Source organism: Triticum dicoccoides, chromosome 5B (assembly GCF_002162155.2).
Source record: "Triticum dicoccoides isolate Atlit2015 ecotype Zavitan chromosome 5B, WEW_v2.0, whole genome shotgun sequence".
NCBI classification, from domain to species: Eukaryota; Viridiplantae; Streptophyta; class Magnoliopsida; order Poales; family Poaceae; genus Triticum; species Triticum dicoccoides.
The window spans coordinates 404326334-404340032 of NC_041389.1; positions in this window are offsets into that span (position 1 = coordinate 404326334).

Consider the following 13699-nt stretch of genomic DNA (forward strand, 5'->3'; position numbering starts at 1 on the left):
ATCCAGAGGCAGCATCGATCGGTTTCAGCCAGCAGCAGTAGTGAAGGAATCGCTCGATCGGGTTCAGTTAACAGCCATCGATCGATCGCTCGGGTTCAGCAACGCGTAGCCCGCAGTGCAATCGCTTGGGTTCAGTTAGAGCCCAATGCCTCGCTCGGGTTCAGTTAGAGCCAACGCCTCGCACACACGTGCGTACGAGTACGAGAGAACGCGCATCACTCGGCCCCCGACCACCCACCGTAACTGGGAACTCCCCGAAATTTTCCTTGCCCTCGCTTCTACCATGGTTTTTTCCGTGATGGACGGCCCAAAGAATGTCATGCAGCTGCGTCTCCGGCCCGCCCAGGACAAAAAGTCCATTTTCTGTCATGATTTTTTGTCATAGAAGTAGGAGCCCACCACATTTATGATGATACCGGGTTTTGTCACAATTATCGTCATAGAAGTGTCATAAGTATGACAGAAAAAAAAATTGTTCGGCCCAAAATGTCACAGATGTGTCTTTTTTTGTAGTGTATATAGTACCATATTACTTAGTACTGAATTTATGATGACCAATCTTCCACCCAGAGACATCAGTTTACCTTTCCAACTGCTAAGTCTTTTTTGCAGTCTCTCCTTGACGTGTTTCTAGTGAACATTTTTGAGCCTTCGATAATGTATCGGTATCCACAAATATGTGATGGGAAACTAGCCCAACCCGCATCTAAACAGGTCGGCCTACAAGTGAGCCTCGTCTTGAGCCTCACCAAATAAAAACAATTCAATATTATGAAAATTGATCCTAAGACCTGAGAGATGCTCGAATGCTGATAAAATTAATTTCAGATTTCTCGCTTTCTCGAGGTCATGATCCATGAGGAGAATCGTATCATCGTCGTATTTAAGTATAGAGAGACCACTAGTGGCAGAGCTAGCATATGACATCAGGGTGGTCCACCCCAATTTTTTTTGATAACTAATATGACATGTGAACATTCTAACTAATTACCAATAGCACATAGAAATAGATCAATATGGTCTTACGAACACACTAAAATTCTCAACTAAATCTCAGTTTTGCATAAAGAAGCATACATAGTAAATAGTACATGGACCATAGCACATACCTTGAGAAGTTCAAAAAGAGTACCTTTCTGGCCTACGTTTTTGCATTGCCATGAAGGTATCAATTATGTCATCTTCATTCACCTCGGAGAAAGCATCCCTCTCAATGTATGTGACTAGGCAATCATCCAAAAGACTATCACCCATCTTATTTCTCAACTTGTTCTTGACAAAACTCATGGCAGAAAATGCTCTCTCAACATTTGTCATTGCCACCGAGAGAATCAATACCAATTTTAAAAGCAAGTACACCAAATGATAAACTATATGTCTCCCTCGAACATGCTTAACCAAGAGATCAACAAGATTTCCAAGGCCTTGGAAGTTCTCATCATTTCTCATGTCATCAATATAGTTATCAAGTTTTCATAGTTCAAGGTGTATCAAGTCGGCACTTGAAAAGTCTTTGGGATAAACGTCAGCAAGTCTTCGTACCTTGTGTGCATCAAAAAAAACAAATGAGTTAAAGAGATTTTGTACCAATTTTGAAAGCAATACAAATTATAGAAGCAAGTTTGCATACCTTTTGTGCATCAAAAGCAGCAAATGAGTTGGTGGAATTCAAAGCAGACATAGAAGATAGCAGCTCCATATTGATCTCATCAAACCGATTTTCAAGCTCTTGACTAATTTCATCAATGACTCCAAGAAAAAAATTCTACTCGAAAGTGATCATCATTTGTTTGGGGTCGGGCAAACCGTGTTGATCTTCCATAAGGCACATAATTATCTTCCATTATAGGAACTTGAATGCCATGCTTGTTACAAAATAGTGTGACCTTTTGTAGAAATGCATCCCACCTGTTAGCCCTAAGCTCTTGTATTCTACTTTTTGCAGTTCTAACAAGTTCCATTGCAGAAAGAATATTTTGGTCTCTTCTTTGCAAACAATCAGAAAAATCACTTGTGAATCCAAGAATGACAAGCATCAAGTGTGCATTGAAAATAAAGTCAAATGACTCGAACACTCCAACAATAGTATGAATTTTGGGCCAATCACTTCTTTGTGAAGCATCTTGTCCAAGAGTTATGAGCACATCATGGATTGTGGGATACATAGCAATAATGTTAAGGACAATTTTGTAATGAGAGCCCCACTGAGTATCACCAGGCCTAGGTAACCCCATCTCTTGATTCAAACCACTCCCAGTTTGTAACTCACCACATTCAAGTAGTTTCATGATATTATGAAGTCTAGCATCTCGAAGCATGTCAGGACGCTTACAAGACACACCAATAACATTCAGTAATAAAGACACACGATCAAAAACCACACACAATCATCATTTCCCTTGGCAACAACAACAAGAACTAGCTGGAGTTGATGTGCAAAACAATGAATATAATAGGCAGAAGGTGACTCTTTCATGATCAATGTTTTCAATCCTTTAATTTCTCCCCTCATATTACTAGCCCCATCATATCCTTGCCCTCAAATTTGTGTTATAGTCAAACCATGATCAGTAAATAAAGTTTCAATTGTTTCCTTCAGTGACAATGAAGTAGTGTCACTTACATGAACAACTCCAAGAAAGTGCTCACACGGCCTCCCTACTTTATCAACAAAATGCAAGCATAAAACTAGTTGTTCTTTATGTGATACATCACTAGACTCATCAGCTAGAATAGCATAGTGCTCATCACCAAGTTCATCAATAATTTGCTTTCTAGTATGTTGTGCACAACATTGAATAATCTTTTGTTGTATCTGATGAGATGTCAATTGGCAGTTACCTGGTGTCGGTATCAAAACCGGCGGATCTCGAGTAGGGGGTCCCGAACTGTGCGTCTAAGGCTAATGGTAACAGGAGGCGGGGGACACAATGTTTACCCAAGTTCAGGCCCTCTCGATGGAGGTAATACCCTACTTCCTGCTTGATTGATCTTGATGATATGAGTATTACAAGAGTTGATCTACCACGAGATCGTAGAGGCTAAACCCTAGAAGCTAGCCTATGATTATGATTGTTGTTGTCCTATGGAATAAACCCTCCGGTTTATATAGACACCGGAGTGAGCTAGGGTTACACAAAGTCGGTTAAAGAGAAGGAGATCTATTTATCTGAATTGCCAAGCTTGCCTTCCACGCAAAGGAGAGTCCCACCCAGACACGGGACGAAGTCTTCAATCTTGTATCTTCATAGTCCAACAGTCCGGCACAAGTACATAGTCCGGCTGTCCGAGGACCCCCTAATCCAGGACTCCCTCAGTAGCCCCTAAACGAGGCTTCAATGACGATGAGTCCGACGTGCAGATTGTCTTTGGCATTGTAAGGCGGGTTCCTTCTCCGAATACACCATAGAAGATTTTGAACACAAGGATCGTGTCCGGCTCTGCAAAACAAATTCCACATACCACCGTAGAGAGCACAATATTCCACAAATCTAATCTTCTGACAACTTTTTCATAGCGTGACATCATGCTACGGCCCGGTCATCATTCGAACCATTTTTCTCAACCAGCTACTGCACATATTGCGAGGCAGTTTCCTTGGCACGTCTTGTCGAAGCAGAGATTGTGTCCCCTTATCACGGGATTATCATTAATACGGGTGTGGGTAACCCAACCGCGCCATTAACACGGCGCTTGGGAAATAAGCGAGTTTACAGGGCAAGTGGGGAGATGCATGGTTTCTACCGTCTCTATAAAGAGATAAGGATCCCCCTTTTTCACCCACGCCTTCTTCTTCCTCTACTCATCCATTCTTCCTCGCTCGAGCTCCAGCGCCCAAGTTCTCACCTTCTCCGTAGAGCCATTCCAAGCATGTCCGGAGCTGGAGGCAAGTGGATGGCCTCCTCCGTTAAGGAGGAGGACATCATGAAGCTTCGGGAGGCCGGATACCTGGCCGCAGACATCGCGCACCAGCTCCCTACCGAAGGGCAGATCATCCCTACCCCGAAGCCTCGGGAGAGGGTAGTGTTTCTCTCTCACTTTGTCCGTGGACTGGGATTCCCCCTCCACCCATTTGTCTGCGGGCTCATGTTTTACTACGGGCTGGACTTCCATGATCTGGCCGCCAATTTCATCCTCAACATCTCGACGTTTATCGTCGTGTGCGAGGCCTTCCTCCACATTACACCCCACTTCAGCCTATGGCTGAAGACCTTCAACGTGAAGCCAAAGGTGGTGGTCAGCCAGCAAGCGGAGTGCGGAGGCGCTGTGGTGAGCAAGATGCCCAATGTCACCTAGCCCGAAGGCTCCTATGTGGAGACCGTGAAGGGGTGGCAATCGGGGTGGTTCTACATCACCGAGCCGCGCGACACCAACTGGGCAGCGGCCTCTGAATTTCGATCCGGCATCCCCAAGCGACTCACCTCCTGGAAAGAGAAGGGCCTAGCCTGGGGCTCATCGGTGGAGCTGACGGGACTTCAGACCTGCGTAAAAAATATGATAAGCAAGAAAATCAAGCTTGTCAACATGGTCCAGGTCATGCTCTTCCGCCGGATCCTTCTGTGTCAGAGACGGGCATTCAATATGTGGGAGTTCGACCCGACCGAACACCGGACACTGCGAGAGATCTTCGACACGATGCACGAAGATGTCTGGAAGGTGATGTTCAAGGCCGCCGAGGTACCACCACCCATAGTCAAAGATTGCGGACTCAGCGCAAAGCGCCCCACCAATCCGGTGAGTTTTTATATTTTGCAAGATGTGCCTTTTACTAGCACACCCGCGGGAGGAATGTAAACTTCCATGCCAATCTAACAGGACTGGGTAGCGATAGCGGAGCACATTGACTGTCCTGCTCCACTACCCGAAGATCCAGCTTCACCTATCTTAACGAAGATGCTGTTTCGGCGCCCTATGATGTGCCGGAGAAGAAGGCCAAGAAGAAGGCCGCGGGGACTAGGAAAGGTCTCCGGTGCAAGGTTGTATCGGACTCATCGTCCGAAGACACCGAGGCGCACTCCTCCAATGAAAACGAGGAGGAGGAAGAGGAAATCCCCCCCCCCCCAACCAGGGAGGGGGGAGAAGGAAGGCCGCCCCGTCTGGGGAGGCTGAAGGGTCCAAGAAAGGAAAGACCCTCCCTCCGGACCACTCCACCACAACCACCTACAACGGCGAGGAGTGGTTTCCCAGGGACAAGCCCCTGGCAAAGTCGTAAGTATTCGGACACTATAATACTTCCGGTATGTTTTGCTTTATTGCTTCTTATCATGCCAAACATGCTCGTGCAGTCCAGCCAAAGCCCACATCGATGTATCCTCTTCAGATGGGTCTCTGGGCCTGTCAGCGATGAATAGCGACTCACTCCCGACTGCCTCCTCCCCCAAGCCCGCAGACGACACCGAGGTGTTGTCTCAGAGGATACCGGACCAGGGGGAGACTGTTCTGGAGATGCCCCAAGGTGAAATCCCAGACGCCGGGCACATGGGAGGGAAGACCCCCATGGATTCTGATGACGGGGGCCGCAGTAAGTTTGGTCCCCAGCCGGATACTGCTCTGGAACTCCCAGTGGTTCCAAATACGGGCAGGCAGCCTCTCCCTAAGGGGGGTGAGCCGCCCGTGCCGATGACCTCTGTCCATCCAGAGGCATCGGACAACTTGCTGGAGGCGCGTGGAGGCACTTCCATTGATGAAGAACACTGTACTCTTATGAGTATGGTGATTGAGAAGGTCCGGTCCGCCAAAAGCGCATTGACCGAAACCTGCGCCAGCCTCCTGACGGGCTTTGAGGTAAGTAAAAAATTGTAAGAAAGTAGACAGTATAGACAGTAGCCCCTGATGCTCTGTTTGGTGTTCAGAAAGAAAGGTCGAACAGAGGATCAAATAACATCCGCAGGAGTCTAATCAGAATATGTCTATGTGAATAAGCACGCGTCGCTGCTGGCCACTGCCGCTCGTACTGCAGATGTCTCCGGACTTAAGCGGGACCTGGAGCAGACCGAGGAAGAGCTTGGCCTCATGAAGAGGCAGCTCGAGGAGAACAAAGGTAAGTGATACCCCGTCTATATATTGATAAAGAAAAAATGGTTTCAGCTTATAAAAGCGTCATGAACTTTAATAGGGGCCATGACCGAACTGGCGGCCCTTAAGAAGGCGCTGTCCGAGGCCGAAGACAAAGAGGCCAAGGAGCGCACCGAGCGCGGGAAGCAAGAGGACCGTGTTGACGAGGTCCAGCAAGAGCTCCAGGATTTCATCTAAAAATACGAGTCCTTGGAGCGTGACTCTAAGACGCGAGAGTCCGAGCTTGCTAAGGCCCTCCAGAGCGTGCGATATGCCAAAGCCGAAGCCCAAAGGGCCCTCCAGGAGATTCAGGCGGCCAAGAAGATAGCGGCGGGTAAGGCATTCATTATGCAAAGCAAGCATGTGAAGGAGACTTTCCTTTTACTTACCCAAATTCGAAGCTCTCCAGGAGCGTTCGCAGATCTATCGCGCAACATATTGGATGCCACGGAGTTCTACCGGGCCGAAGAAGGGATCTCGACAGAGAAGTTGTTCTGGTCTCAATATACTGGGACCGAACATCCGATGCCTCTGAGTGACCAGCTGAAGCAACTGGTCGAATTGCACAGGGCGGCCGAACTAGCCATGAAGGACTTTATAGTCCGGATGTGTCCTGCCAAGCCCTTGCCCAGCAGCTACTTCGGTCTCGTGAAGCGGCTTGTAAATGCCCGCCCGCGGCTTGAAGTCATAAAGCAGTAAGTCTGCATTGAAGGTGCACGCAGGGCCTTCGCCCACGCGAAAGTGCACTGGGCGAAGATGGATGCCGAGAAGCTGGTGACGGAGGGGCCGCCGAAGGGCAAGGAGCACCGTCACCCTGAAAAGTATTATGATAGTGTCCTGAAGGGCACCCGCCTTGTGGCGGAGGAATGTGCTAAGGATGTAATATTTGAATAAACGTATTCATTTGATCCTGTAATATGAAAACGAGTTCATTTGCACTATATAACGCTTGTTTAAAATTTTGCCTTCTGTGCGGCCGTTTATAAAATCTGAGAGTTGGCCAGTCATCGGCTTCTGCCCCCATGTAACTAGTACCAGGGTGTTCGGGATAAATCTAAACACTCTTTATCCAAAAAATTTGTCCTTTAAGGAGGTGACTAGCGCAACGAACAAGGCAATCGGACTATACAGCTTTATCACTCTCACTTAGCCATAGAAGTCTATAATTTTAAATTTTGGCGTAGCCCCTGGTATTCGGAAGGCCGAACTTGGGGCGCTATACACGCCTAAATCGACAAGGCCGATTCCTCGCCCAAAGCGGAAAAATTCTTTAAGGATTTGAGACCTCTCAAATAGCGACCAGCTCTCGCCGCATCATGAGAGTCAGTTTTTGGCTTTCTCTATTGAGGTGCTCGTCCGGAAGAACCGGGACACAATCGCAGTAGTTCTCCCTATGCCACCTTAGCCGATGTAGCGGAACATAAGGCAGCAAAACATGGGAGCCGGGCAAACCCAACTATTGACCCAAGACATGATTCGGAGTTGACACATATAATGCTATAAGTTCGGGGTGCCGCACTGTCGAAAGTGTTCGGACTTTTCTTGCCATGTTATGGGGTACACTGAAGCCCCTGGCGGATTGAACGTACCAGAATGTACGGGTGCAATTTGTAATAATAAGCAGTCAAGGAAAAAGATAAAGAAATGTAATAGTAAGCTAACATTGTACATTATTTTCCATTGTTATTTGAATAATACGTCAAGGCGTGTGTATACAAGCAGTGCGATAAGCAAAATAAGACTATTTGACATGTCCTGACCAAAGGCGAGCTGCGTGTGGGTATGTAAAACAGGTATAGCGATCGTTATCAGAGACCACCTGGGGATTCCTTTGTACATCAAAGCTCGTTGCTTCCTTGGTGTTTCCGTCCCGTGGTGGGTCCAATAGTCAGTTTATCGGAGGAGCCTCCAAAAAATAGGGACCTGAAAGAAAGAAGAGGGTGAAAGTGTACGGGTCCTGGGGCGGTTGAGCCGCATTGTGGGCCGCATTGTAGATGTGCCTCCGCCTATGCCCATGGTATTTTAAGTGCATAATTATGTACGCGCGGTACAAATTTCACCGCTTGGCTGGGACTAGGACGGAGGCCAAATTGCTAGGTGAGCTCCGTACGATCCTGTTGCAGAGTACTTCAGACTCGCCTGGCGGTGTCGGGGGGCTTTATTGCCGAGTTGGAGATCTGCCTAAGAAGGTGATACATCTCCAACGTATCTACTTTTCCAAACACTTTTGCCCTTGTTTTGGACTCTAACTTGCATGATTTGAATGAAACTAACCCGGATTGACGTTGTTTTCAGCAGAACTGCCATGGTGTTGTTTATTGTGCAGAAAACAGAAGTTCTCGGAATGACCTGAAAATCCACGGAGATAACTTTTGGAAAATATAAAAAATACTGGCGAAATAATCAAGGCCAGGGGGCCCACACCCTGTCCACGAGGGTGGGAGGCGCGCCCTCCCCCTTGGGCGCGCCCCCCTGTCTCATGGGCCCCCTGATGCTCCACCGACCTCAACTCCAACTCCATATATTCTGTTTTGCGGAGAAAAAAATCAGAGAGAAAGTTTCATCGCATTTTACGATACGGAGCCGCTGCCAAACCCTAATCTCTCTCGGGAGGGCTGATCTGGAGTCCGTTCCGGGCTCCGGAGAGGGGGATTCGTCGCCGTCGTCATCATCAACCATCCTCCATCACCAACTTCATGATTCTCGCCACCGTGCGTGAGTAATTCCATCGTAGGCTTTCTGGACGGTGATCGGTTGGATGAGATTTACCATGTAATCAAGTTAGTTTTGTTAGGGTTTGATCCCTAGTATCCACTATGTTCTGAGATTGATGTTGCTATGACTTTGCTACGCTTAATGCTTGTCACTAGGGCCCGAGTGCCATGATTTCAGATCTGAACCTATTATGTTTTCATGAATATATGTGAGGTCTTTATCCTATCTTGCAAGTCTATAGTCACCTATTATCTGTTATGATCCAACAACCCTGAAGTGACAATAATCGGGATACTTCTCGGTGATGACCATAGTTTGAGGAGTTCATGTATTCACTATGTGCTAATGCTTTGTTTCGGTTCTCTATTAAAATGAGGCCTTAATATCCCTTAGTTTCCACTAGGACCCCGCTGCCACGGGAGGGTAGGACAAAAGATGTCATGCAAGTTCTTTTCCATAAGCACGTATGACTATATTCGGAAAACATGCCTACATTACATTGATGAACTGGAGCTAGTTCTGGGTCACCCTATGTTATAGCTATTACATGAGGAATCGCATCCGACATAATTATCCATCACTGATCCAATGCCTACGAGCTTTTCACATATTGTGCTTCACTTATTTACTTTTCCATTGCTACTGTTACAACTACTACAAAACTGTTATTCGTTACTTTTGCCAATGTTACCATTATTATCATCCTACTTTGCTACTAAATACTTTGCTGCAGGTACTAAGTTATCCAGGTGTGGTTGAATTGACAACTCAACTGCTAATACTTAAGAATATTCTTTGGCTCCCCTTGTGTCGAATCAATAAATTTGGGTTGAATACTCTACCCTCGAAAGCTGTTGCGATCCCCTGCACTTGTGGGTTATCAAGACTAATTTCTGGCGCCGTTGCCGGGGAGCATAGATCTATTATTTGAGTCACTTGGGATTTATATCTGTTGATCACTATGAGGAACTTGAAAGACGAAAGAACCAAAAAATTTCCCTCAACTACGAGGGGAGGTAAGGAACTGCCATCTAGCTCTGCACTAGATTCTCCTTCTGTTTTGAGTACGCTTGTGACACCTAAACCTGCTACTGCTATGAATTCTGATATGTCACATGTTATTGATGATGCCACTTCTGCTATGCATGATACTTATGATGAAACTACTTCTGTGCATGATACTACTTTGTCGTTAAGTGAATTTCTTGATGAACAACTTGCTAGGGTTAGGGAGAATGAAATTATTGAAGATGCTATTATTGATGATAGTGATGATGAAAGTTCTCCCCCTGATTACGAATTACCTATTGTTCCTGAGGGTTATGTTATGGATGAGGAAGCTGCTAGAGCTATTTTTGCTTGCAAAGATAGATATGATCTTAAGAAGTTATTAGCTAAATGGAAGCAGCATCTCTTAATGCTAGAATGAAACGTGACCCCGCTTTTGCTACTTCACCTATCTGTGTTATTGATAAGGATTATGAATTCTCTGTTGATCCTGAAATAATTACTTTGGTTGAATCTGATCCTTTTTATGGACTTGAATCTGAAACTGTTGTGGCTCATCTTACCAAGTTAAATGATATAGTCACCCTGTTTACTAATGATGAGAAGTCTTGCTATTATTATATCCTACAGATATTTCGGTTCTCATTAAAGGGTGATGCTAAGACTTGGCATAATTCTCTTGCTCCTGGTTGTGTGTGTAGTCCCCAGGATATGATTTATTACTTCTCTGCTAAATATTTCCCTGCTCATAAGAAACAAGCTGCCTTGCGGGAAATATATAATTTTGTGCAAATCAAAGAAGAGAGTCTCCCACAAGCTTGGGGGAGGCTTCTCAGATTACTTAATGCTTTGCCTGATCATCCTCTTAAGAGAAATGAAATACTTGATATCTTTTATAATGGACTAACCGATGCTTCCAAGGACTACTTGGATAGTTGTGCTGGTTGTGTTTTTAGGGAAAGAACAGTCGACCAAGCTGAATTACTATTGAATAATATGTTGACTAATGAAAATAATTGGACTCTTCCTGAGCCAATTCCTAAGGCAATTCCGGAGCCAATTGAGCCAACTCCTAAGCCTATACCTAAACCAACTCCAAAGAAGAGAGGTGTTCTATTTCTCAGTCCTGAAGATATGCAAGAGGCAAAGAAATCAATGAATGAAAAAGGTATTAAAGTTGAAGATGTTAAGAATTTACCACCTATTGAAGAAATACATGGTCTTAATTTACCGCCTGTCGAAGAAACACATTGTCTTGATAACCCGATACAGGTAGTGAAGGTAAATTCTCTCAATAGATATGGTAAAGTTGAAATCCCGTCTACTAAATTTCATAGCACATGCTTAGATGAACTTGATGACTTTATGGCTAGACAAGAAAGTTTTAATGCTTATGTTGGTAGAGAATTAAAGAATAATGCTTTCGAAATAGGACGCTAGAGTGATTATATGGCTAGAGTTAAAGGTGAACTTAAACTCATTAGCAAATATGCTTCTATGGTTACCACTCAAGCTGAGCAAGTACTTAAAGCTCAAAGTGATTTGCTCGATGAATTAAATAATAAACATGACTTTGTTGTTAGAGTGGCTACTAGAATGGGTAGAATGACTCAGGAACCTTTGTATCCTGAAGGCCACCCTAAGAGAATCGAGCAGGATTCTCAGATAAATAATTTAGAGGCACCTAGTTCTTCCAAAAAGAAGAAAAAGAAAGACGATAGGACTTTGCATGCTTCTAGGGAACCTATTGTAGACACACCTAAAAATCCCAATGATATTTCTATTTCTGATGCTGAAACACAATCAGGTGATGAACATGAACCTAGTGATAATGTTAATGATAATGTTCATGTTGATGCTCAACCTAGCAAAAATAATGATGTAGATATTGAACCTGTTGTTGATCTTGATAACCCACAATCAAAGAATCAACGATATGATAAGAGAGATTTTGTTGCTAGGAAGCACGGTAGACAAAGAGAACCATGGGTTTAGAAACCCATGCCCTTTCCTCCTAAACCATCCAAGACAAAGGATGATGAGGATTTTGAGCGCTTTGCTGAAATGATCAGACCTATCTTCTTACGCATGCGCTGAACTGATATGCTTAAATTAAATCCTTATGCTAAGTATATGAAGGATATCACTACAAATAAAAGAAAGATACTGAAAGCTGAAATTTCCACCATGCTTGCTAATTACACTTTTAAGGGTGGAATACCAAAGAAACTTGGAGATCCAGGGGTACCCACTATACCATGCTCCATTAAAAGAAATTATGTTAAAACTGCTTTATGTGATCTTGGGGCCGGTGTTAGTGTTATGCCTCCCTCTTTATATCTTAGACTTGAATTGAATAAGTTGACACCTATTGAAATATCTTTGCAAATGGCTGATAAATCAACTGCTATACCTGTCGGTATTTGTGAGGATGTGCCTGTTGTGCTTGCAAATGTCACTATCTTAACGGACTTTGTTATTCTTGATATTCCTGAGGACGATAGTATGTCGATTATCCTTGGTAGACCCTTTTTGAATACTGCAGGGGCTGTAGTTGATTGCAACAAAGGAAATGTCACTTTTCATGTTAATGGTAATGAGCATACGGTACACTTTCCGAGGAAACAATCTCAAGTTCATAGCATCAATTCTATTGGAAAAGTTCCAACTATCATTATTGGAGGTTTTGAATTTCCTCTTCCTACTGTCAAGAAAAAGTATGATATTCTTATTGTTGGGGATGTTCATATCCCCGTTGAGGTAACTTAGTGTTATTCGAAATTTCTCCGGTTTCGTGTTATTCGGAATGAGTTTGTTAACAAGACGTGATCAACCTTGTTAGTGGATTCATTTTGATGATCATGAGATGGATGGAAGTAGAAGGCACAACCTTCTGTACCCTCTTTTACTTTCTGTTATTTAGAACAAATAAAGCAAAAATAGTATTATCTGTCTGTTTTCTGAATTATCCGTGCAATAAAAAATATCCTGGAAATAAAAGTGCTCCAAATGCCATGCAAATTTAGTATGTTTTTTATGGAATATTTGAGGATTTTAGGCACTGAAAACACTGCAGGGGGGCAAGCACCTGGCCACGAGGGTGGAGGGCGCGCCCACACCCCCTGGGCGCGCCCCCCTATCTCGTGGGCCCATGGTGGCCCCCCTCCACTTATTCCTGCATCCACACACTCCATATTCTTCCCAAAAAAATCCCCATCCAGCTCAAGCATGAGTTCTAGCTCATTTTGCTGTGATTTTCGATCTCCTTGCTCAAAGCTCCATTGACAAAACTGCTTTAGGAGATTGTTGCTTGGTATGTGACTCCTCCATTGGTCCAATTAGTTTTTGTTCTAGTGCTTTATTCATTGCAAATTTTTGCTGCATAGGTGACCCTGTTCTTGAGCTTGCATGTCAAATTTATGAGGTCCCAAGTAATTCTAATGCATGATATAGGCTCTAGGCACTTGTAGGAGTGGTTGCTACCAATCTTGTTTAGTTTCATTCACTTTTATTTGAAGTTACTAAAAATTTCAGAATTTTTTAGAAAATGATAAGCAGATTTTTGAGGGGCTCTTCTAGCCAAGGCTCCGAGGAAAAACAAGCTAAAGAGAAGGAAAAGGCCAAGTATAATCTTCCTCGCGTAGCGGAAGTACGGCCGTGTGAATGGCCCTGTGATAATTTCTTGAGAGAAGCCGAGATTTGTGAAGACTTTTATTCTTTGATTGAAAATGCAGGCCTCACCGATTTCCTCCACGACCGGATCGATCAGTATCTCTTACTCACCAATACTTTCATGCAAAACTTTTATTACTATCCTAAGAATTCACCTCCTTTAGTATCATTTCATTTATATGATGAATTCAAGGAAATGTCTTAACGTAATTTTTGCGCGGTATGTAGAATACCCTATGAGGAAAGATTA